This window comes from Macaca fascicularis, chromosome 11, assembly GCF_037993035.2.
Source record: "Macaca fascicularis isolate 582-1 chromosome 11, T2T-MFA8v1.1".
Classification (NCBI taxonomy): domain Eukaryota; kingdom Metazoa; phylum Chordata; class Mammalia; order Primates; family Cercopithecidae; genus Macaca; species Macaca fascicularis.
The window spans coordinates 104,712,503-104,737,457 of record NC_088385.1 but is presented as its reverse complement, the minus strand read 5'-3'; the positions used below and the strand labels follow the sequence as shown (position 1 = coordinate 104,737,457).

General features: G+C 39.1%; 1 pseudogene; it reads left to right on the top strand.

Annotated features, from left to right (window-relative positions):
- The first annotated feature begins 2,203 nt into the window (after window positions 1–2,203).
- Window positions 2,204–3,617, top strand: LOC107126487 (platelet-activating factor acetylhydrolase IB subunit alpha2 pseudogene; annotated as a pseudogene).
- Window positions 3,618–24,955: the final 21,338 nt, after the last annotated feature.

Here is a 24,955-nt window from a genome sequence, read left to right as displayed (position 1 = left end):
ATGGGAATGTCATAGAACACACTACAAGAAAAATCCAAATGGGTATGTTAGTATTCCCACAGATCTAATTTCTTATTGGGAAGAAACAGTATTTTACTGTCAGACACAAAGTGTCTTATTTATGATTTATTGAATATTATGACACAATAAGAAATATATATTTGGTCTCTGTCTCTTGTTCTGACACAAAGCTTCTAAAACCCCTGCAATTTCCTGAGTGATGGGGTTGACAAAAATGTCTCACACAGAGCTCCTAAATCCTTTGGAAATTTTTGGGTGACATTAGAATCTCTTGTTCTAATGAGATGACTCTTAGTGTGCTCATAAATAGCTTCAGGAGAAGAGCTGGTCATCAGAAAGACCAAACCATGATTAGAAATTTGAAACTGTCAGCCCCATTCCCTATCATATGGGGAGGAAAGAGGAACTGAAGATTGAGTTAATGGTCAATCATACCGATATGATAAAGCCTCCAGAAAAATCCCTAAACGCTGGAATTTGGAGAGCTTCTAGGTTGGCGAATGCACCCATGTGTCAGATGGGTAGCATACCCCAATCCATGGGAACAGAAGTTTCTGTTCAGGACCCTTCTGGACATGACCCCATATACCTCTTCATCTGGCTGTTGATTTATAGCCTTTATAAAATACTTTGTAATAAAAATGTTAAGTAAAGTGTTTCCCTGAGTTCTGTGAGCTGTTATAACAAATTATTGAACCTGAGGGGAGGATTATGGGAACCCCTGATTTGTAGCTAAGTTGGACAGAAGTGTGGATACCCTGGACAACCAGTACTTGTGACTGGCAGTAGGGCAGTCTTCTAGGACTGAACCCTTAACCTATGAGATCTGTCTTAACTATGTGTAGTCAGTGTCAGAATTGAATTAAGCTATAGGACACTCAGTTTGTGTCCGGAAAGTTAGAGAACTGGTTGGTACAAGAAGAAAAATTCCCATGCCTTTGGTATCAAAAGTGTTGTGAGCAGACAAACAGTTTTCTTTTAAATATAAGAACTTGCCAAACAGGCATGGTGGTTCATGTCTGTAATCCCAGCCCTTTGGGAGGTTGAGGCGGGAGGATTGCTGAGCCCAGGAGTTTGAGATCAGCTTGGGCAACATAGCAAAATCCCATTTCTACAAAAAAACACAAAAATTAACCAGGGATGGTGGCATGCTCCTATAGTCCCAACTACTCAGTGAACTGAGGCAGGAGGATCACTTGAGCCCAAGAGTTTGAGGCTGCAGTGAGCTATGATCATACCACTACAGTTCAAACTGGACAACAAAGTGAAAGACCCTGTCTCTTGAAAAAAAAAAAAAAAAAGAAAAAGAAAAGAAAAGAAAAGAAGAAGGGAAAAAAGAATATACTTTAAAACATTTATAGTTTTTATCCTTTAGTATAGATTTCAGTCATTCTCAAATTCTGCTGTTGTCTGTAAATCCTCTGGGCAAGTGACTGAGCTTTATGGACACTACATCACTAGTATAGTCTTCAGTCCTGATTTTGATGTTCAAGTTGGGCTAAACGAGGGTAAATAGCCCCTATATAGTATTCTGTCTTAATAAGACTTTTTTGCTGGGTATGCTGCAAGTTACAGAAAGATAACATATTTCAAAGACTGAAAGAATCACCTGTATTATGAGTACACTATTTGCAATAACTAAAACTAGACATTCTGAACTGAAAGCTTAAAAGTATAGTGGGCTCTTCAGGTGGTACATAGAAACTAGAGCAAATTAAGGAAATGATGACAATAGATCCCATAAACTGATGAATATGCTCTATGACAAAATTTAAACAAGATTTAAAATGTTAATTATAAAATCTATGATGGTTGATAGTGAAATGAATTACTTTTCTATTATGAAGGAGATACACAAAAACACCAAATCACTGTAAGAAAAAGAGATACCCTTATTGAATAAAGCTAAGTGTGAGACATATGGGGAGTCATGAAGTCAAGATCCTGACTCTGAGTGTAAAGAAATAGAAGCATAAGCTACTACCACAGCATTCCAGAGGATATGCTCTTGCTTCTCGAATGCTTACCTCGAGTTATTGAAGGAATCATGTTTGCTTTATATACGTATCTATTTCTTATGTGCATAATTAAGAATTTGTTAAAGAAATCTAGGGCTGACAAATCCCATAAAGAAGTTAGCTAAATTCTTTTTCTTTGGGATAAAAATATCTCTAGGCTGCTGCTGGTGCTGGGGCCCGAGGAGGTCCGCGCCGGAGGAGGGCCGCAAGAACTGAGCGAGTGACAGACGCACCAGCCATCAATGCTGCAACCTTGTAGGGCCTCCATGGACCCTCTACGTGAGTGTAGAATGAGCCAAGCAGACTCAAACACAGCAGCTATTCCACATGCAGTGGAAGATATTCAAGGAGACGACAGATGGATATCTCAGCACAACAGATTTGTCCTGGATGGTAAAGACAAAAAGCCTAATGTTCTGTTTGTTGGAGACCCCATGGTGTAGTTAATGCAGCAACATGAGATATGGCGAGAGCTTTTTTCCCCATTTCACGCACTGAATTTTGGAACTGAGGAAGATACAAGACATGTTTTATAGAAACGAAAGAGTAGAGAACTGGAGAATATTAAACCTAAGGTCATTGTTGTCTGGGTAGGAACAAACAACCATGAAAATACAGCAGTAGAGTTAGAAGGTGGGATCAAGGCCATCATTCACTCTATCAATTTATCAATATAAGGCAACCACAAGGCAAAATTCTTGTATTGGAAGTGTTACCTTGAGGTAAGAAGCCCAACCCTTTGAGGCAAAAGGTGAACTAGCTTCTCAAGGTTTCCTTGCTGAAGCTTGCCCATGTGTAGGTCCTGCATACAGATGGGGGCTTCATGCACCCTGACACTGCCATGTCCTGCCATGAGATATTTGATTTTCTGCATCTTACAGGAGAGGGCTATGCAAAGCTCTGCAGAGCCCTCTATGAACTGATCGTGCAGCAGATGGAGGAAACACCCAAGGAGAAACAAACCACCATTGCCTGACTGGCTCCCATCAGTGTTAATCTCTTCCCAGCTTCCTCGATCAGTTATGTCATTGGTACTACAGAATTCATCTCTTTCTCAAGGCACGTTGCATTGCAGAATGTTCCTGGATGTTCGGATCTAGTGTTTGAAAGGGTAGAGGGATTTACACTGGTCCTGCATGTAGAAGGTTTAGCCTAGGAAAAAAAAATTAGCCTGGGAAGATTGTTGTTTAAATTTATATGAAACCAGAAGGAGACTTTTTAGTTGTATGTGTGATGCATTTGTTGACTTATCACTGTTTTTTCTAGGACAATATCAAGTCCAAGTACTGAACAATACGAAGATTTATTTCTTGGCCTCGCTTTCTATGGGTTATATCATATATAATAATTATCAGAATCACACCTACTTGGCTTAAAAACAGATTTTTATTCTCATTTTTAAAGATCATAATTTAGCCTTTTTTCTTATTTTGCTTTATTCATATGTATCCTCAATATTTTCTTAACATGTAGCAACAGATTGAACATGCTTGCTATTCAAATATGAGAGATACTATAGTTACAAGGGAATTTGTTCCACTTTCTTAATCCTTCCTATGCTTAGCAGTGAAAAACAAATTTTGCCCCATGCGGGGAATCCTTTGGAAGGTTTTTTGTTTCTGTTTTTTTTTTGTTTGTTTTGTTTTGTTTTTTTTCGAGACGGAGTCTCGCTCTGTCGCCCAGGCTGGAGTGCAGTGGCGCGATCTCGGCTCACTGCAAGCTCCGCCTCCTGGGTTTACGCCATTCTCCTGCCTCAGCCTCCTGAGTAGCTGGGACTACAGGCGCCCACCACCGCGCCCGGCTAATTTTTTGTATTTTTAGTAGAGACGGGGTTTCACCGTGGTCTTGATCTCCTGACCTTGTGATCCGCCCCCCTCGGCCTCCCAAAGTGCTGGGATTACAGGCGTCAGCCACCGCGCCCGGCCGGTTTTTTGTTTAGACGGAGTCTCATTCTGTCACCCAGGCTGGAGTGCAACAGCATGATCTCAGCTCACTGCAACCTCTGCCTCCTTGGTTCAGGCGATTCTCCTGCCTCAGCCTCCGGAATAGCTAGGATTACAGGCACCCACCACCACGCCTGGCTAATTTTTTTGTGTTTTTAGTAGAGACGGGGTTTCACTATGTTAGTCAGGCTGGTCTCAAACTCCTGACCTCAGGTGATCCACCCGCTCAGCCTCCCAAAGTGCTGGGATTACAGGCGTGAGCCACTGCGCCCAGCTGGAAGGTATCATTTTTATGTTGCTAAATATCATGTCTATAATAAACCTATGCCTGCAGTCTTTCTTCTTCTCTATTAGCCCCCACGTCACTCTTATGCTATTACCAATGTAGAACTGATTCTTTTGTGGTGTTCTGCACTATAGAGTCTGCGTAGTGCTGCCCGTATTCAGAGTTCTGGTATGTTTTGTTTGTTTTTCCCTTAAAATCTGTTATAGTTTCCTTTTTTGGAAAAAAACAAAAAACAAAACAAAAAAACTCTGCTTCCCATTCCATAATACCTGCCATTATTTCAAGTTTTGTAATATCTCAAGGTGTATATTTTATTTTTTTAATTGACTTTGTTTTTAAATTAAAGCAGTCCAGAAAAGTTTGGTCTTTTCCCATGAGGAAACAAATGAAACTGCTCTTCATAATAGCCATTCTGCTTTTATCCCGCCAGTTTAGTAAAAAAGAACCAGATTTGTTTAACTTTTAAGGTTTCTCATTAACGTACCTTCACCTGAGAATTTCCTTCAAGAGAGCTCTTTATGATCTTAACGTTTGCTTGAGCTACAAGAACTGCCATGTAAAAATAAATAATGGGACAATAGACGGTATATTGTTCAATATGCCTGCAGAATATGTATAAACTGGATGTACAGACAGATATTGTGAACTAGACCAGGTGGGTATTGAAGTAACCCATCAAAATGTGCTCTGCAGTGATTCTGCTTAATGTTCAAATTCAATAGCTAAGGTGTATGTTTTATGTTCTGCTCACAAGGCAAATGGCAGTGCCTTTGTGTGCTGGAGGAGGGGTTGCTGATTGGTGCTAAAACCCACTTCTGATTGAGAGGGATAAAAGTTGGGCTGAATTTTTTCTAGTCAAGACTCCCTCTAGATTTGTTTTGTTTTTGTTTTTTTTTTTGTTTCTAAAAAATACATACTTTAAAAATGTATCATGTCTTCATTAATAACAGAAAATACACATGGTGCTCACTAAATTTGTTTACTACGTTAAAATTTCCTTTTTATTTTTAGTAGTCCAGGTTCTTGAGTTTTTCAAGACAGATTGTTGTTGTTGTTGTTTTAACTGACGTACAGTTGTATAGGAAGGAGAATTAAGCCAGAATTTTGTGTGTGCAAAGACAATTTCCTATCCAGATCTTTTTCTGTTTGTCAGAGAGTGAGAGCACGGTCCAAATAAACCCAACTGAGCATGCGATTTTAGCTTTTCTCTTGACGGAGGATCAAATATCCCTTTGTGAGCTGGGCTTCCGCTTCTTTGCTTATGTATGTAAACTTCAAATATCACTACCTTCTATATCTACCATAGCTATTCAGGCAACAGTATTCTAATAGCCAGCCTTTAAACAAAAATCTGCCTCATTACTAATGTGCAAAAAAACAAAGATAAAAATAGGTCTAATCCTAGGTAGAAAAGACGTTTTTCCATTCTTCAATATCTCTAGAAAAGGAGATTCAGAACCATGCTAAGACAGAATTTCAATACTTACATTGTTCTCATCAAAGATAAATTCATTCATCTAACCATCTTACAGAGTAATCTTTGTTCTTGTTTTGTTCTTTCTATAAAAAAAAAATAAAGATCAACCTGTTCATAAGTTTTTGCACCTAACTATTCACACAATTTTGCTAAACTCTCTCTCCAAGTTCTGCATTTTCTTTTCTGACCAGAAAAATTCTATTTGCTTTGATGTTTTGTCACGTAATTCTTAATTCATCTTTTATGATTCTTCTTTTAATTTGATCCCTCTTTAGTTGTACAGCTCAGTTTAGCTCATCTTCTATAAAAATGTATTGCATCAGTCAAGAATATATTTGACTGCACGTAACAGAAAACCCTAACACATAATTTCTTAAACAGGAAAGGGATTTGCTTGTCTCATGCAATAAAAGCATGGGGGTAGGTAGTAAGGGCAGGTTAGTAAGGGCTCAAGATGTGATTAAAACTCCATGTGTTTCCCCAATATTTCCCCCTCTGCACGAGTCCTTCTTCAGCATGTGTATAATCTCATGGTCACAAAATGGATGCTGTACCTCCAGGCTCATGTTCATGTTACATGCAGAATGATGCAGAAAAAGACTACAATCCTCTCACGAAGTAGTGGAATCTGTTTCCTTACCCATTGAGTCTGGTTTGGCCTTGTGACTTGCCATGACCAACAGAATGTGAAGGAATCAAAGATATTCCAGCCACAAGAAGAGTTTTAAAATCTGCTTTGGTGCCACCAAAACAGCCTGCTAGAGGATGAGAAGCCATGTGAGGCAGAGACTGACTATTCCAGATGAGGCTACATTAGACTGGTGACCCCTCAACTGACCCACATCTCACCACAACACATGTGTGAGCCAGCCAAGACTGTAAGCGCTGCCCAGCTGAGCTCCACCTAACTTGGTGACCTAAATAATTGTGTGTTTTAAGCTGCTAAGTCTTGAAGTGTGTTTTTACGCAGCAAAAGTTTACTAATACACATGGGCTCTTCAGAATTGCACAATTCCCACCCCATCTGCACCTGCAGTTTCCTTGACCTAAAGGAATGCATTTCTATTCTGGCTGAATGCTTACCTCTCATTCTTCATTAGTAGAAATTGAGTGGAGCTGTTGGCTTCTTTCTGCTGAACTCCTTTCAGCAGCAAGGAGTCCTTTGGACAACCCAACAATGAGCCCAAGCAGCTTTCTCTTGGGTATGTCCTACACATGACCTCACATTTTTAGCTCAGATTAATTCTGGAGGAGCAAGCTGCCTAGCACAGTCACCCCTTCCTCTCTTCAGATGTTGTTGTGGGTGAAAGATCCCAATATAGTATCCCACAAACTTAGAGGATAGTTATCAAGTTCTCTGAATCATCCTAAATTCCCTCTCTATTGGCTTGAGGTGGAGGTGGAAGTACCCCTCCTACACTTTAGTAAATGAGTGAGACTCACGACACACCAGCTGCCTCCAAAACTCCTCTGCAATCTCCAATAATCCAACTACTGCTACCCTTCTTGGGGTGCTGGGCTAAGAATCATGTTTTTTAAGAGACAAGGTCTCACTCTGTCACCCATGCTGGACTCTGGTGATGAGATCTTAGCTAATTGCAACCTTGAACACCTGGATTTCATGTGATTCTCCTGCCTCAGTCTCTTGAGTAGTTAGGACCACAAGTAGGCACCAGCATGCCTGACTATTTTGTGTGTATGTGTGTGTGTGTGTGTGTGTGTGTGTGTAGAAATAGGGTCTCACCTCTTGCACATGCTAAGAATCTTTTAACAGATTTTAAAAGTAACATTCCTTTCAAATTCCACATCATGGTTTCTCATCTCACATCAGAATGTGACACCAATTTCCATTTTATCATCCTGTACACTGAGATAAAGTAGTCCCCACATGCAGATTTTAAGTTTATTAGCAAATACTAGAGTCATTTTGGGATAGAGGCAGAGAGGGGAGGAAGTTAGATAACTGCTTTTCAGAACTCAGAACTGAACAGAAAGCAAGCCATGTCTCAATTCAAATTTTAATCACAAAACTTTAAATTCACTTGAACATCATCCTTATCACTTGGGATTCAAAGCTACCTGAAGGACTATAAACAAAAGGTAATGAATGCAAGCGAAGAGGTGTCATAAACGTTAAGACGATTCCTGGTGGGGTGCGGCAGAAAGCAGCTGCCCTACAATGTCTGTTCTGATTTAACATCTTCATTCATAAGCCAGAATAGGGAACAGACAGCGCACTGATGAAATTCACAGATGGTACTCATTTGGGAGATATTATGAATACCAGGGATATCAGAGAAATGATACAAAAGGACCTAGAGAAGGAATAACAATGAGACTTGACTTTGAAAATGCAAAGTGATATGTCAGAGTGTAAAAAAGGAAATCTTCAACATTTAAATAGCAGGGAGAAACTGGAAGTCAATGTTTAAAGTGACATCAAGTTAGATAATGGAATGAAAATTAAAAATGGAAACTTTTAAATACAGCAGTGAAATTACTAGTAGATCTTTTAATCTTCTTGAATCACTGAAAGCTTAATTAGGTATCCTTCCGATGTGCTCCTATATCTCTATCTTGTCACATTGTTTTTATACATTACATTTGATTTGTTTATCCTTCCCTCCAGACTTTGAGCTTCTTGAACACAGAGACTGGGTTACGTTCATCATCGTAAACCTGGGGTCCACCTCAGTGATGAGCACATGAGAGGCACTGGATAAATACTTCCTGAAGATAAAAATGAACTACTTCCAATAGCATCTTTTTGTACAGAATGCAATGATGCAAAATTATCTGGTAACATGTAGATTTTCAGAACTCTATAAGTAAAGAGGAAGGATTATGAAGAGTTGGCAATAATAGTAATACCATCTTTCATTTGTATAGGTTTTTTATAATTATTGTTTGAGGAGAAAAATATAAAGACTTTAACTCTTACATTTAAAAGAGACAGAGAGGGTCAGTCATGGTGGCTCATGGTGATTTGGGTGGCTGAGGTGGAAAAATTGCTTGAGGCCAGGAGTTGGAGACCAGCCTGGGCAACATGGTGAGACCCTGACTCTACAAAAAATAAAAAATTAGCCAGGTGTGGTGATGGGTTCGTGTTGTTCCAGCTACTTGGGAGACTGAGGTAGGAGGATCACTTGAGCCTAGGAGATGGGGGCCTCAGTGGGCCATGACTGCACCACTGCACTCCAGACCAGGTGACAGAGCAAGACCCTGTTTCAAAAAATAAAAATATAAAATATAAATGCATAAATAAATACAAAGGAGAGAGAGGGGGCATTCTTTACTATAGAGAACACATTTGAGAATTATAGATACTGTCTGATTTGTAGAAGATACTTATGTCAACTTGAACATTACATTAGACATTCAAAGCATGTTAGCATAGTGTGCAGTAGGATACAGCAAAATGCAGAAGTTTATAGCAGTGGTTTACTGAGTATGGCTTAGGAACCTGTGTTGGTCTCCCAAACTCTTTTAAGGGATCCACAAAGTCAAAAGTATTTTCATAATTATACTGAGATGTCATTTGCCTCTTTTACTCTCATTCTTTCTTGAATGTACAGTGGAGTTTTCCAGAGACTAAATAACATGTGATGGTGTCACCCAATGACTAGTGGAATGTTTGCTTGTATATTCTTGTGCTTTACATTGTTCACAGCTTGAATTTCTAATACAATAAATATTCGTAGATGTAACACACACAAACAAAAGCTTTCGGGGACCCTTAGTCATTTTTGATAAGGTAAGGCAGTCCTGCAACCAAAAAAGTTGAGAACTGCTGGCTTAGAATTCATTCTTTCGGGTCAAACATAGATTGAAATCCCCATTTTACTGATTTCTCAGTTATTTACCTTTTATATGCCCTCATGTCCTGGGTGTAAGATGAATATTTACCTCATGGAGTTGTTGTGAGAATTAAACAAGAAAATACTAGCAAAGAACAGAGCTCAGTGCCAACTCCTCAGTCAAACTTAATAAGTAGTTTATCATCATTGTAAAGGAATGAAAACATAGTGACTTTCAGGAGCACTTTTATGACCCTTTGGAAACCAGGTTTCCTTTGCAGTACCCCATTCATCCTCCAAGGAGAGCAGAGGAGAGAAGGTGAGAGGGCAGAGTCTTCATTCCTCTTCTTGCCTAGAAATCAATGAGAAATAGATGATTCTGCTGCTTCTGACTTCTGAGGGCGTGGATTCATTAATTTCAAACCTGCCTCTGGTAGTGCCTGTGTGTAAATCAGAACATGAAACAGATGATGTCTCCCCTCTGGTGGTTAGAGCAGGAAAGGGCATCAATTTCAAGCAGGAGGAGCAAAGGGGCTCCATGCTTCTTAGCAATGGCCTTTACAGAGACACATCCCTGCCATAGACAACAGTCCCAGGTGGAGAATATCAAAGATCATACTTTTTCTTTCCTTAGAGGAAGTTGGTTCCTAAGGACTGCTGCATTCAAAATAGTAATATTAATACAAATATTATAAACTATAAGGATAATCAGATTTATATTTCTCTGACATTTCCCAGTGAACACATCCATTTGCATAGACATCAAATATCAGAGCTGGAAGGATCATGGTGATTATTGGAACTAAGCCTCTAATATAGAGATGACATGAAGAAAAGGGGACTCAGAAAATTTAATTGACTTGCCCAAGATTATACAAATAATGAAAGAACCACGGTCTTATTAAAACTCGTGATAACTTTACGTGCAGAGTGGATATTGTCTATTACACCCAATTTGCAGGTGAGAGAACTGAGACAGGTTAAACTATTTCCCCAGAGTTACCTACTGAGTAAGTTGCATAGCCAGGATTCAAGTCCATGTCATCTGAGGGGACTTCACTACTTTATCTTCAGCATTACTATCACATTTTCAGGGACCCCTACTTCCTAGAAAAATAACTGTAAGGAATAATGCTTCAGGAAACACTGCTAGTAGCACAAATGTTACTATCCTTGCCCTTCTTTCTCCCATCAAACATTTCAGTCCTGCTATACCCTTACATAGCTCTGTACTGTCTCAAGAGTTCCCAGTGTGTCCCTAGGCTTTTAGAAGCCTGTATACTGGGCAGAATGGGCAAATTCATGAGAGATGCTGATACTACTGAAGAATTAGACTCCTCAGGCAGAACTGATGACTCTGATCCAGGAAGCACCAAAGGGCTGTCTTGCTCAGAGCTAGTTCCTCTACCATTTTGCTGCTGTAGTGGATATCTGTCCCCAACACCTATTCATTTACATTACACTTTTGAAGGGCACACAATAGACATGTAATTTTGGCAGGGTGATGCTTTTCATATAAATATAGATTAGTTCCATATTGAGATCAGAAGAAATAGGGTTCTATGGTAAAAGCTACAGTCGTGAGCAACTGGAGGGCATTGAGTATCAAGGAAAGTCTTACTGTATTTCCCTCAAATCTGATCTTTTTAGAGATATTCTTCTTTGAACTCTAAACCTATCAAAGCTGGCTTGTTTTTACCCATTTCCACAGATCCCTTTACCTAGCTCCATCCCAGACACTCTAGTTATTGATCCTTTAGTTTCGTTTATTCTAGTTAATGAGCCAACTAGGTAGCCCATTTGTGCTGCCGAGAAGTCAATGCATATCCATATCACAGGTACTTCTCTACATCAAGTCTGTGGCCAATTGTTGTATACTACCTGCATCTTTGCCCATTGGGAGGGCTTCAGGCTCACCCATGTGGTGGCTGCCATGCAGTAGCAATCTATTTCTAGCAAGCACCAGTATGTCTTGCTGACACATCAGTGAACTGTGTCTTAACTCCCCACCAACAGGAGTAATGGGGGGCTTGCTGTAGTCTGATACTTGCCAAGAGAGCTGGTAATGCTGGTAGATGAGGTAGTAGCAGCTATAGCCAAAAAGACAACAGTAGCAGCTGGGAGACAGGGGAAGTTAAGTGAATCTGAATGGATGCATACTATTTATACGAATAGTATAGATAGCCCCACAAAATTATTTGACCATAGAACAAGTTCTATTAATATCTTGAAGATTTTGTAGAATGCATTGTGGGACACACTGTTTACAGGGGTATTTCTGTTTTATGGATACCGTACAGGTTTGAACTACATAGATGAATTAGCAATTATCTTTCTAATATTGGAAAAGATCTTTTTCCTTCTTATGTGTAGCTTCTGATTATGATACTTAGAGTATAGGAGAAACATTTATGGACACAGCTTTTGGTTCAGTGCCTTTCTCTGCTGTTTATAAACCCTGAAACCTTGAGTAACTTAACTTTCTGAGCTTCAGTTTCCTCATCTCTGCAATGCAGATAATAATGGCTATATTCCAGGATTTTTGCTATGGACTTAATACATGGAAATGTTTATAATCATGATTACCACTTAGGCATTAACTACTCCACTAGCTAGCCAAGAAAAACAAGGTTATGCTGCAATAACAAATCAATCTCAAAATCCCATGGCTTAACACAACAACGATTTGTTTTTCACCCATACTACACATCCATTGTGGGTTAGTGAGGGCTACGCTCAGAACCCAGGCTAATAGTCCCCCTGGTATTATAACTGAACCATCTGAGATGTGTGAACCTTTCAGTCACCCAGCAGAGGAAGAGAGCTCTGGAGAGTCTTGCACCAGCAATTAAAATCTTTGGCCCAGAAATGACACGTGTCATTTCAGCTCACAGCCTGGTGGCTAAAGATATCCTCATGGACTCACCTGATTGCATGGTGGTTGGATGCAGTGGAAGCCCCATCTGTATTTGTTGAATGAATAAACAAAGGAATAAACCAATGAATACAAATTTTAATTTGTATATAGTGTTGTTTCTATGTGCCCCCAAACTGCGATTTATACACATTTTTTTCTTGTGTAATAACTAAATGGTTACAACTGGGTAGGTATACAATTGGCTGTGAGTACTGATACAAATACACTTTTATAATATATGATTTTAGTAAAATTGTCAATCATTATGTTATGTTCCTTTGCAGCATCACTTTAGAGAGAATAACTCACAAGCCCTGAAGTCCTGCATTTGGTTTGGCTCATTTCAAAACTACTCAGAGGAATTTGACAACGACATTAGGTGTCTCCATCACAGCTTTATGGATCAGTTAATGTGAGCTCACTTTCAAGTCAGAATCTAAACGTCCAGGTGCATCTTAACTCTGAACCCTTTGAAGTTTACTCATCCTCATTTAATGTGATAATGTAATCTATATGTTCAGAATCCATTTGAGGGGAAGTACAGGGAAAATGGCACGCAGAAGGAAAGATGAACTGCTCTCAGGGGTGAAATCTATCTCACACGTGCATTTATCTTGGGCAGACACTGTTGTTTAAACTAAAGATAATCACAGGCAGTTCTGTGACATTAACCTGCTTAGTTACTCCTGAATAAAACCAGGAATGAAAATGAGGGCAAAGGTGAGCAGTGACTATGAGGATTATTTTATTTCTATGCTAACACTGTTTCTTCCTGCCTTTAGGAAAATGGTACCTGTGTGTTAGAAGCTCACATTGATTTCTGAAGTTATAATTAATATACTTGGGCTGTTGTTACATATGAAAGATGAGAAGGCTGAATACTCTATTTACTCTAACAATGCAGCCAGATTACCACTTTAATGCTCAGAAAAGGCTCCGCCATTACCATAAGCTCCATGGCATTATTCAGAAGGTACCGCTTACTCATTTTATTTTCCTTGTCCTTCACCATATTCTAAATAGCTAAAAAGGTAAACATATTAATAGGCTTAGTATATCCCCCTCCACCCAGAAAGAATGTGAAGGATAACATCTATCCTGAAAAAAGACAAAAGAGAAGAAAACTCATTCAGAAAAATAAACAGGAGAGGAGTAAGCATGAAGGGTGGATGGTGGGGGGAAAAGGGAAGCTGAAAAATAGAATTTACATAATGAGCAAAGGAAAAAGGTTAAAGCCTTTTTAAAATTCGTTTGCTGCCTCTTCTTAAGAATGCCTCAAGGATTAGAATAGACATTAGTCATATTCATACCAAATATGAGAAATGCAGCCTTAGGATAGCCCTTTTAAAAAAATTCTTCAAGAAACAAGCAATTATTTCTTATCTATGGGAGAAATCATTGGAATAGGGAGGGGGAGCACACAGTTGAAAAAAACAAAAAACAAAAGAGAAAAAACTGGCAAGACCCTGAGGAAGTAATGCCCTCCACTTCAAACATTGAGAATGGCTGTTTGTTATCATGAAGCGACCCTGTCAGGTAGCTTTCAAATCTTCTGAATTCTTTCTTACCTCGTCTCTCACTTCAAATAAGAAGCAGCTGCCTATCATAAAATGAGTTATCAAAAACTAAACCAATGGAAGTTGTTTGCACAACAGTCAATCTGGGCTAACTGCAACAAACAAAATGAAGCGAAGAAATCTCAAATGCTGCCGTTATATTTGGTAAAGAGCTCAAGTATTTCCCTACATTCTCACAGTGGTCCATATGTTACCACTGTGGGTTTCATGTTGGTTCTGTGACATGTTTCTTAGCTTCTCTGATGGACACAAATGCCCCTTTTGTGTTCTCATGGTAGTGTGTACCTCTCCTTTGTAACTCTAACGACCCTTGAAATTCTACATTTACTCAAATGTTTATTTTAGTAAATTTTGTCTTCTCTACTCATTTGGTTCCCTGAGGACAGGGGATATGCCATTTCCTGGTTGACCATTGTGTCTCTATCTCTTGGCAGAGGTCCTGGTACAGGCAGACAGGCAAATGATATGTGTTAGGTAAACAGATGAATGAAGTAGGCAAACCTGTTAATTAGTTCAAGTTAAAGTCTCAGAAAATAACTACCTTTATTTTCTTCTTCAACTCTCTTTCTCCTGTTGCCCACCCCTTATTCTCTGAGTACTTTACCTAGGAATTCTGTCTTCAGTTACTTTTTCTTATACATGTAAATTTCTTATTTTAGAACAGTGTTAGATTTACAGAAAAATTGCAAATATAATAGAATTCCCATATACCCTGATTTCAATTTTCCCTATTAACATTTTGCATTAGCATTTGTCACAATTAATGAAACAATATTTATACCTCCTTCTTCTTATTAACTAAAGTCCATACTTTATTCAGATTTCCTCAGTCTTTACCTAATGTCATTCTTCTGACCCCATCCAAGATACCATATCACATTTAATCATCATACTTCCTTTAGTTCTTCTCGACTGTGACAATTTCTCAGGCTATCTTTGTTTTTGATGACCGTGACAGTTTTGAGGAGTACTGGTGGGATATTCCACATAATGTCTCTTTGGGGATTTGTCCAAAGTTCTTCTCATGATTAGATTGGGGCTATGGGTTTAGGGGAGGAAAACCACAGAGGAAAAATACTATTTTTCACTACATCATATCATGGATACGTGCTATCAACATGACGTCACTGTTGTTGACCCTTGATCACCTGGATGAGGTGTTGTGTGCAGCAACACTAAAGAATGAGGTGTTAGGCTCTATATCTTTGAGAGTGGAGATTTACATAAATTATTTGGAATTCTTCTGCATGGAGGAGTTGTCTATTGTCCCTCATTTGTTTAATCAATCCTTACTTATATCAGTAGGGCTCGTGGATATTTATCTTATATTTAAAGTTATCATCCAATACTTTATTTATTTGTTTATTTATTGTCAAATTGTTTCAACTCTGGCTACTTAGAGCTCTTTCAGTTGTATTCCTTTGGCATTCTTTCTTTCATTGTGTGTTATTTTTGTTTGTCCTTTGAGCACTTACTTATTTTATGGCACTATAAGATGCTTCAGGCTATTCTCGTATATTTCATGCCCCAGACGTACATCTGCCGTTTTAAGCCAGTTCTTCAAGGAGCCTGATATGGTTTAAGTAATGGTGTCCCCTTCAACATTTATGTTGAAACTTAATCCCCAGTGCAGCAGTATTAAGAGGTGTGCCCTCTGGGAGGTGACAACCTTCAAAAGTGCTGGAGGTCAATGGAAGCACTCTCTTGCCCTTTCACCTTCTGCCATGTGAGGACACAACAACAAGGTGCCATCTGGGAGGCAGAGAGCAGCCCTCATCAGACGCTAAGGCTGGTGCTTCAATCTTGGACTTCCCAGCTTCAAGAACTATAAGGAAACAAAATCTGTTGTGTATAAATTACCTATTCTAAGGTATCTTGTTATAGCAACACAAACAACTAAGATAGAATCCTTGCTTCTTTTACTGGAGAATGAAAACCAAGATCTCTGCTCATGTTACTGGAGTGTTGGCTCCTCTATGCCTTCTGAGCTTAAAGAGCAAGGAAATACATATGTGTGTAGATTTAAAGATACACAGGTGTCTATAGATATTTCTTTTTCTTTTTTCTTTTTTCTTTTTTTTTTTTTTTGAGACAGGGTCTCACTTTGTCACCCACGCTGTACTGCAGTGGCACAATCAAGGTTCACTGCAGCCTCAACCTCTCGGGCTCAAACTATTCTCCCACCTCTGTCCCCCAGGTACCTGGGACTACAGGTGTGCTACCATACCCAGCTAATTTTTGTAATTTTTGTAGAGACATATTTCTGCAATGTTGCCTAGGCTGGTCTTGAACTTCTGAATTCAAGCGATCCACCTGCCTTGGCCTCCCAATGTGCTGGGATTACAGGTGTGAGCCACCATGTCTGGCCTAGATATTTCTATATGTAATCATCTGCATGTATATTTAGTTAAGTATGAGTTCATACTGATGTCTCCAATTTCAATCATTACTACATGTCTCACTCCAGCTTCCTCCCCTTGCTTTTTTGTAAACTCTCACTCCAGCAGTGAGAAACCTGTCTCCCACCCTCTGCCATTCATCCATTTACATAATGATCTGGAATTAATGTGAGTGAGTCAAATTATAGTCACTCTTCTGGGAAAACAACTACTCAGAATCAAGTCACTTATCTACAAACTATGTGACCTTGAACCAATTAAATATCTTCTAAGAATTAGGGCTTTGGTGAAAACAGTCTGGATGAATTTTTTCTCTGTCATTTCTTAGCTGTATGACTTTGAGCAGGATATGTTATCTCTCTATACTTCAGTTTCTTCATCTGTAAAATGGCACAACTCATAGAATCTGGGGAAAGACTGAACGGGTTTAAACCATGTATATATAGGTCTAGAAAAATGTTTACCACATATAATTGTACTATTCATTAAATGTTGCAGTTGGCTAACATTTAAAAATTACTATGCCTCAGTTTCCCTAAATTTAACATAGGTCTTTACCTTCCTTGACTAATGCACAGAAAGAAAGGGAGAACATACACATAATGGCATGTTGAAAAATGTAAAACGATCTGCAACTGTTTTGTGGCAATGGCATTGTTATTGCACTTACAGGAATCAGATGCCATTTGCTCACAGTACCTCCTTCAAGTACAATTTGTCTGCCTAACCCTATGAAGTAACATTATTGGAATTACACCTTACTTGCCATTTTCCAGCAAGCTTCTCCAGCACAACCTCACTAATGAGTGCTTGTTTTTTGCTCTAAGTAAAAATGGGAACCATGAAAGGTGTCTAGTGGATCATATTGCTCCTCTGCTCAATCAAATCTTCTGGTGGCATCCTACCTTATCCAGAATAAATGTGAGATCCTCACCATGGCCAATGACCCTACGTGATCTGTCCTCCTAATTTCTCTCTTATCTCACTGCCTCACATTCCCCTCCTCTCTTATTGGTTTCATCCATACTGGCTTCCTTGCTTTTTCTAGAATAAGAACATGCAACGTTTATCACTGCCCGAGAGGATTTGCATGTACTGTTAACTTTCCCTAATCCACCTCCTTACTTCAGTCAAGCATGGCAAATGTCACCTTATATGCAAAGCCTTTTCTAATCTGCATGACAGAACATATACCCCTCCTGATGCTCTGAATCCATAGAGCCTACCCTGCCATAAGTTTTTTATAAGTACACATCTTTACTTGATATTTTATCTATTTATTTATTTATTCCCCTACAATAAAAACTCATTAGAGGAAGGACTTTTTATTGTTTTTGTTCATGTTTGTAGCCCTAGTTCCTAGAAGAGTTTCTGGTCATAGTACTAGAGATTCAATATGTATTTGCAGAACAACAAACAAGGAATGTAAAAGTGCCTAGTACAAAGCTTCAAGCCCCCTAATTTTGCTGGCACATGTGGGTGAAGTCACGTTGGAAGGAGAGGAGCCCTAGCCTGCAATTAGAAAAGGCTTCCCTATATACAGCTCCTGTTTTCCTTCTCAAGAAAAAGGGAAGAGATCTACATCTCTTTATCAAATCCTCCTTTTATTCTCATTCAACCTTAATTTTTAAAAGGAATCTTTCAAAAATTAAGATGATCTGTTAAAGAAAAATGTTATTCAGTGATACTTCTTAAATCACTGTAAGGGAGACTTTATTTAGAAACATTGTGATAGGTATAGGAGTCACTGTGATGGGATCTTGCAGTGGGGGAAAGAGACTGGGTTCAACTCTGAATACAGCAAAGGCAAGTAAGAATTTATCGTCAAAGAGGCAGGGGGAGTGGTCAAAGTCACTAAGAGGGAGATTCAGAGGTAATGGAAATTCTGGCTAAACTGACCTAACAGGATTCTTGCTGAAGACCGGTCAGGTTGACCACACATCTCATGCATGATATTAACGAATGAGGAAACTTAGATAAGGAGGGTGATCAGATGTCAGCGGTGGGGGTTTCATGCTAAACTCGCTTAGCAGGTTTTTTGGCTACAATGAGATTTTACAAGGAAATGCATAGATGAGCTTAGGAAATGGTTCAGAAGCCTGATTAAAGTTTGGCCAAGCAAAGGATCTTCGTCAGATCATTGTGGAAAGAGGCATGATGATGCCAGAGTTTTATATTTGCCGTGGTTCTCAGGACTAGAAGACTTGAATGCTTAAGTGAGGGAGATGGTAATATATTGCTAAAGAGTTCACTCATTGTTTATCAACAATAGATACTTTCATTTAGGAAGGTAAAATGACCTATGCATTATTTGCCCAGTGTGGTTTTATAGCTTGAAACACCCAGAACACAACTGCATTCTTCTCTCCCCTCAGACATCCCTCCAACCTGAGTCTTGTTTTAGCTGGTGTGCTATTGTAGCTGGAAAAGGCAATTTAATGCAATTTCTTGTCCTTTTCATTGATTACAACTATTTAGTATATTCTCAAAGAAAGATGATTACAACTCGCTGGTTCTTAATGCTTAATTTATTTACATGCATGCCTGCTACAGAGTTATTTTATTCATCTCCCAAATGATGGCATAAAATCATTGAGAAATGATGGGCAATAAACATGGCTATTCTCCCGCAGTCCTCAGTGGATAACACCCACTGTCATTCCTAACATAGGTTGACCCATGTTCCATTGCTGTTAAAATCCAGCCATAATGAAATCAGTGCAGGCATGAAATTCTTTTATTGCTACTTTGTTCTGACAAAACTTGCACAATAACAGATTTTTTAAGTTAAAATAAAGCCCATACCAAATTGGTATTTTTGTGTTAGTAACTGAAGCAAAACCACATATATTTCTCCTTTTTCTTTCATTCCTTTCTTTTTATTTTGCTTTTTTTAAGAAAAAAAAGAATGTCATATTAGTTGGATAAAAGGGTGAATTTTTGGAACCATGACTGCATTCTAATTGTCTCTTCTGTTGTTGCCTGGGCAAGGCTATTCATATTAAGCTGAACAAATGCCACATTTGCATTTCTGCTAAGTGCTAGCATTTCTGTATTTTTTTTTTTTTTTTGGTGGCAATTCTCACTTCAGTAAGAACACCTGAAAAGTTACCTAAATTAATCTACCGGGGTTGCTCAGCTTCTCATCCAAACTGGGAAGAAAAAAAAAATGGGACTTTTTGCCAAATTGCTGAAAGTCTTGACTCAGCAGAAAGACCTTGCCCTTTTTATTTGGGGATTAGAATCAGAATGAGACAATAAAGTTAAAATGAGCAGAATGAGTGTTTCCTCTTTTTTTTCTTTTTTTTCTAACAAAACAGCAGAGGCGAGTTGGTGCCAGCACGCGGGGGGTATTAGCGTGCATCTCAGAAGGCAGGATGCATTAATGAGGATATTCTCTTTACTACTTATCTAAACAGCATCCAACAACTTTCTACTCTCTCCCTTAAAAAACAAAAATGTAGAGTCTATTTTTTTTTTTTAGTCAAAACAAAATCCACAATCATGCTGTCTCTTTCAAAATCACATTATTATGTTATTATAAATACGGACTAGACATTTCCCTTCAAGGAGGTTGCTGAAGGACTGCCATGAAAGTACTGCTTGTACTGTGATTATTGGAACTTCTAATGGTGTTTGGTTCCCAAAAGACGGCAGAAAGGAAAACTCAAAAGGTAACCGAGCGTTCTATCTGCAACCTCATGACCTCCTTACAGAACACAATTAACATTGTTAGATTTTCAAACTTATTTCTATTAAGAGCTAAAGAAAATGACTTTGGAAAATTAAACAGCAGAGAGGCATGAAGGAGTTCTTATTTTCATGAGAAAAAACACATTTCATTTCTTTCCCTTTTAAGTTTTTAAAGGATTCAAACTCAGTGTAAGGCAGTTTTAGTTTTACTAAAATATAAGAAGAGATCTTGCTTCCTAGAAGAGCAGCCTCACCTGTATCATTATTGTGAACGTCTCAAATACCTACAGAAACATACCAAAAGCCTTCTCAGGGTTTTGTCTAAAAGTCTTACTCAAATGAAGGGCATGGTTGTCTTTGGAAGATTATGAAATAATAAAGACTGTAGGTACTTAATCTAAGACAGAATGCTTCAACCAAGGAAAGTTTTGTTTTGTTTTGTTTTTAAAGGAAAGAAAAGTATGGATATTACAGATTCCCCTATAGAGAGAAAAATCCTTCTGAAAGAGAGAGGAACAAAGGGCAGAATAGGTATATATTAGTTATCAAGTGCATGCTTTGCATCCCCTCTGCCACACTTGCCTGAAATTTCCTCATCATCCATCCTTAACCCTCGTTCCCATCCTTAACCCTCGTTCCTCTTTCCATGGGGCAAAGAATGCTCCAAAACAATCATTCACACCTGGCAAAAGAAATGGTCAATTCCAGCACAATTCCCAGGCTCAGATATGACAGGCACACCCACAACTGTGTACATACTACTTAGGGTGTGGCTGTAAATCAGAATTAACTGCTGCATTGGATTGAATGGTGGCCCATAAAAAGATAGATCCATATCCTAATTTCTGGAACCTGCGAATGTTACCTTATTTGGAAAAAAAAAGTCTCTGTAGATGTAACTAAGTTAAGGTCTTGAAGATTTGATCATGCTGGATTCTCCAAGTTAGCCCTAAATCCAAAGCCCAGTATCCTGCTAAGAGACATAGAGGAGAACACATGCACAGGAGACACAGATGTGAACAGGAGACAGAGATTGGAGTCATGTGGCCACAAGCCAAGGAATACCGAGAAATGTGACAGGAACCAGAACATAGAAGAGGCAAGGATGGATTCTCCCCTAGAGCCTCCAGAGGAACATAGCACTGTCAAGAAGTTAATTTCAGATTCCTGGCCTCCAGAATTGTGAGAGAATATATTTCTGTTGTTTCAAGTCACCTAGTTTGTAATAATTTGTTGAGGCAGCCCTAGCAAACCAATACACCTGTGAAGACTGTAAAGATGCCATGTCAAGGTTGCACTCCAGAACAATTAAATAAAGCTTTCTACAGATAGGATCTGGACATCAGTAATCTTTAAAGCCCTCTGAGGTGATTCCAATGTACAGGAAGGCTAGGAACCACCGATTTGGGGCTTAGGCTATTGCCTTGGTTTATATTAAAATTTCTTCCATCTAGATCTCGAGGAAGCCCTATTTTGAGAATTTTTTTGGCTATATGATTGTCATTTTGATTCTTCTGATAGAAGAATAGCTAGATCTTTGGACTTGCCCACAATATTTCACTTAATATAATCATGCCGTAGCAATAATAACAATAAGAACTACTATTCACTGGGTGCCTACTAGGTTCAGGTACTGGGTATAAAGTGATAAAATGGTCCCTGTTGGGCCAGGCACAGTGGCTCACACCTGTAATCCCAGCACTTTGGGAGGCTGAGGCGGGTGGATCACGAGGTCAGGAAATCGAGACCATCTTGGCCAACGTGGTGAAACCCCGTCTCTACTAAAATACAAAAAATCCGCCAGGTGTGATGGCACGTGCCTGTAATCCCAGCTACTTGGGAGGTTGAGGCAGGAGAATAGCTTGAACCCAGGAGGCGAAGGTTGCAGTGAGCTGAGATCACATCACTGCACTCCAGCCTGGTGACAGAGCAAGGCTCTGTCTCAAAAAAAAAAAAAAAAAAAAAAAAAATCCCTGACCTAGGGAACTTTACAGTTTAGGTAGAGATTAAAAAAAAAATGCATAAATAGGCAATTGCAATACAGAGTGATGAGCCAATAGTGCAGAAAGTATAAGGCACATTAAAAGTTCATGGGGAGAGGGTACATAATCTAGAGTTGGCATAAAGGAAAACTTCTAGAGAAAGTGGCATCTAACTAGGGCAAGGAAAAAAAAACAGCTAAAAATGGGTTTGCCATTTGAAGGGAAGACGGAAGGTGTCCCAGGCAGAGAGAATAAACAGCATGGATGAAGGTGTACAGTAGGGGTCAGCAAATAAGGCCCAGCCCAATCTGCATTCCCACCAATTGGCCCCAATCTCCCATGTGTTAGTTGAATTGTCATGCAGCCACACCCATTCATGTATGTGTTGTCTACAGCTGCACTGGCACCACAATGGCAGAGGGGAACAGTTTCAATAGAGACTATTTGGCCTGCAAAGCCTAAACAAAATTCCTATCATTTGGCCATTTACAGGAAAAGTGTGTTGTCCCCTGCTTTCGAATCAAGCAAAAGAGCTCATTATACTGAGAGAGATGCAATAGGGCTAGAGTTAGAGTGTGAATGAGAGAATAGTATGGGTAGAAGCTCAAGGAGGAGTTGAGACAGAGAATCTGCAGAGCCTGCAAGCCAGAATGCAAGGTCTGGTCTTTGTTTTAGTCAGAGTTCTCCAGAGAAACAGAAATTGTAAATGTATTATAAGGAGAATAGTAACATAGTTATGGAGGCTAAGCCACAACATCTGCAATCAGCAAGCTGTAGACTCTGAGAGCGATGGTGTCATGCCAGTCCAAGTCCAAAGCCCTGAGAAGCAGAAGAGCTGAGGGTGTAATCTTCAGTCCGAGTCTGGGTCTGAAGGCAGATTAAGACTGATTTCCCAGCTCAAAGACAGGCAGAGAGAGTGAATTCTCCTTTACTCAGCCTTTTTACTCTATTCCGGCCTTCAATGAGCTGAATGAGGCCCACCCGCATTGGGGAAGGCAATCTTCTTTACTCAATCGACCAATTCAACTGTTAACCTCATCTAGAATCATCCTCACAGAAACACCCCAAAAAATATTTAGTTAAATATCTGGGCACTCCGTGGCCCAGTCAAGTTGATACATAAAACTAACCATCGCAGCCTTTATCCAAAAAGCAATAGTAAGCTACTGAAGTGTTCTAAGGAAGACAGGGACTTTATCAGAACTGCATCTTGGAAAGAACACCCTGGCTGCAGTGTGGGTCATACAGCTGATAAAATTAATAGCAAAGATTCAAATTCAGACCGCTCTGGTGCTAAAGCCCAGGCTGTCTCCATTGGTCCAGGCTGATTCCTGCAGACAAAGCACAATGCTTAGACGAATTCTTCATCTGAAAGCAGCCTGGTGAAGCAAGTCAGCCCAGGGCCTGGTTGAAAACTGAGTTCTGTTTCTCCAGTGTCTGACATTCAGGCCCAGTATAAAGAAGTTGAGGAATCAGTTAAGGGTCCTTAGAAAAGAAGCAAAGGTCTAGAGATCATCAAGAAGGCAAGGGAAGGCTGGAAGGCATGATTTGTATTTGTTGTCAGCTGTAGGGCTCATTTTCTTTCAGTAGAAAGCAGTAGAAAGCATTTTCTTTCAGTAGAAATGCTCACAGGCAGATGGTGAGCCCCTTGGCCTTGTTACAAATATGGGTTGAGGAGAGAATGTAGGGAAATGAAGAGGGAAGTGCTAAAGTGGTTGGTGGTACTGACCACAGTGAGTCCTTATTGAGAGTCCACCAAATGGAGGGATTTCTTCAAGGCATTATCAAAGAATTCCAGTTCAGTGACCTACCCTACTCCAATTCTAATAGTTTGAGTGTTGTGGATATTCAGAAAGTCAGTGTATCTTCTGTAACCCTCCCTCTCTCCCTCTCTTCCTCCCTCCCTGCCTGCTTTCTTTCTCTCTCTTTCTTGCTTGTTTGCTGTTTGTCTTTCTTTCTTTTCTTTTCTTTCTTTCTTTCTTTCTTTCTTTCTTTCTTTCTTTCTTTCTTTCTTTCTTTCTTTCTTTCTTTCTTTCTTTCTTTCTTTCTTTCTCTCTTCCTTTTTCTTTCTTTTTTGGAAAGTGTTGAAATTTCATCTATTTAAATTGGATTTCAACCAATTGGAGATTTGTGAGTAAATTGAGTCATACAGTAATAATAAAGCACTCGAGACTTTCTTGAAGTTGAAGTAGCAATTTCATCTTTTTTTTTTTTCCACCAGACGCAGTCTTCTGTAAGCCTTTTTGATGAGTTTTGTGAAAATAAAATCCATGTGGACTGAAATTTCTCAAACTTAGTTTCAGGTTAAAATTAAAGATAAACACTTACTGAGAGTTGATGTCTTGCAAAAAATAAAATAAGTCTTTAAAACAGTAATTTTTTCAAAGTCTTGAAGAACTTGAGAAAAATGGACATTCTTTCAGAAATTCAAACTTTCATGTGTTAATCCTCCTCAAGCTCCGTTGATGTGACATACATGAAAAAATGTAGCTTAGGGGTAAAATTTAAGCAATCACATTCGTTAACCTTTTCAACATTGGCAGATCAGGTTAGGAAATTCTATGGCTGATGTCATACGTGATGGTTAAGGTGTCCAGATGGGACAACAGTTAATGGTCATATCTGTCACTGACCCATCACTTCAATGAAGAGAAACGAGGGTCATTCTTTCACAGCTCTGCAGACACACTCCACTGAGTTTAAGCCCACCATGTCAATTGTATTTTTGAAAAAGTTATAGCTTATTTTATTTTATCTACTCATCAATGAAAGCATACTAGAGAATTGAAAAGTGGAATAAATCTATTTGTGATAGAAAAGACTTTGTGGGGTGGAGAAGCCAGAA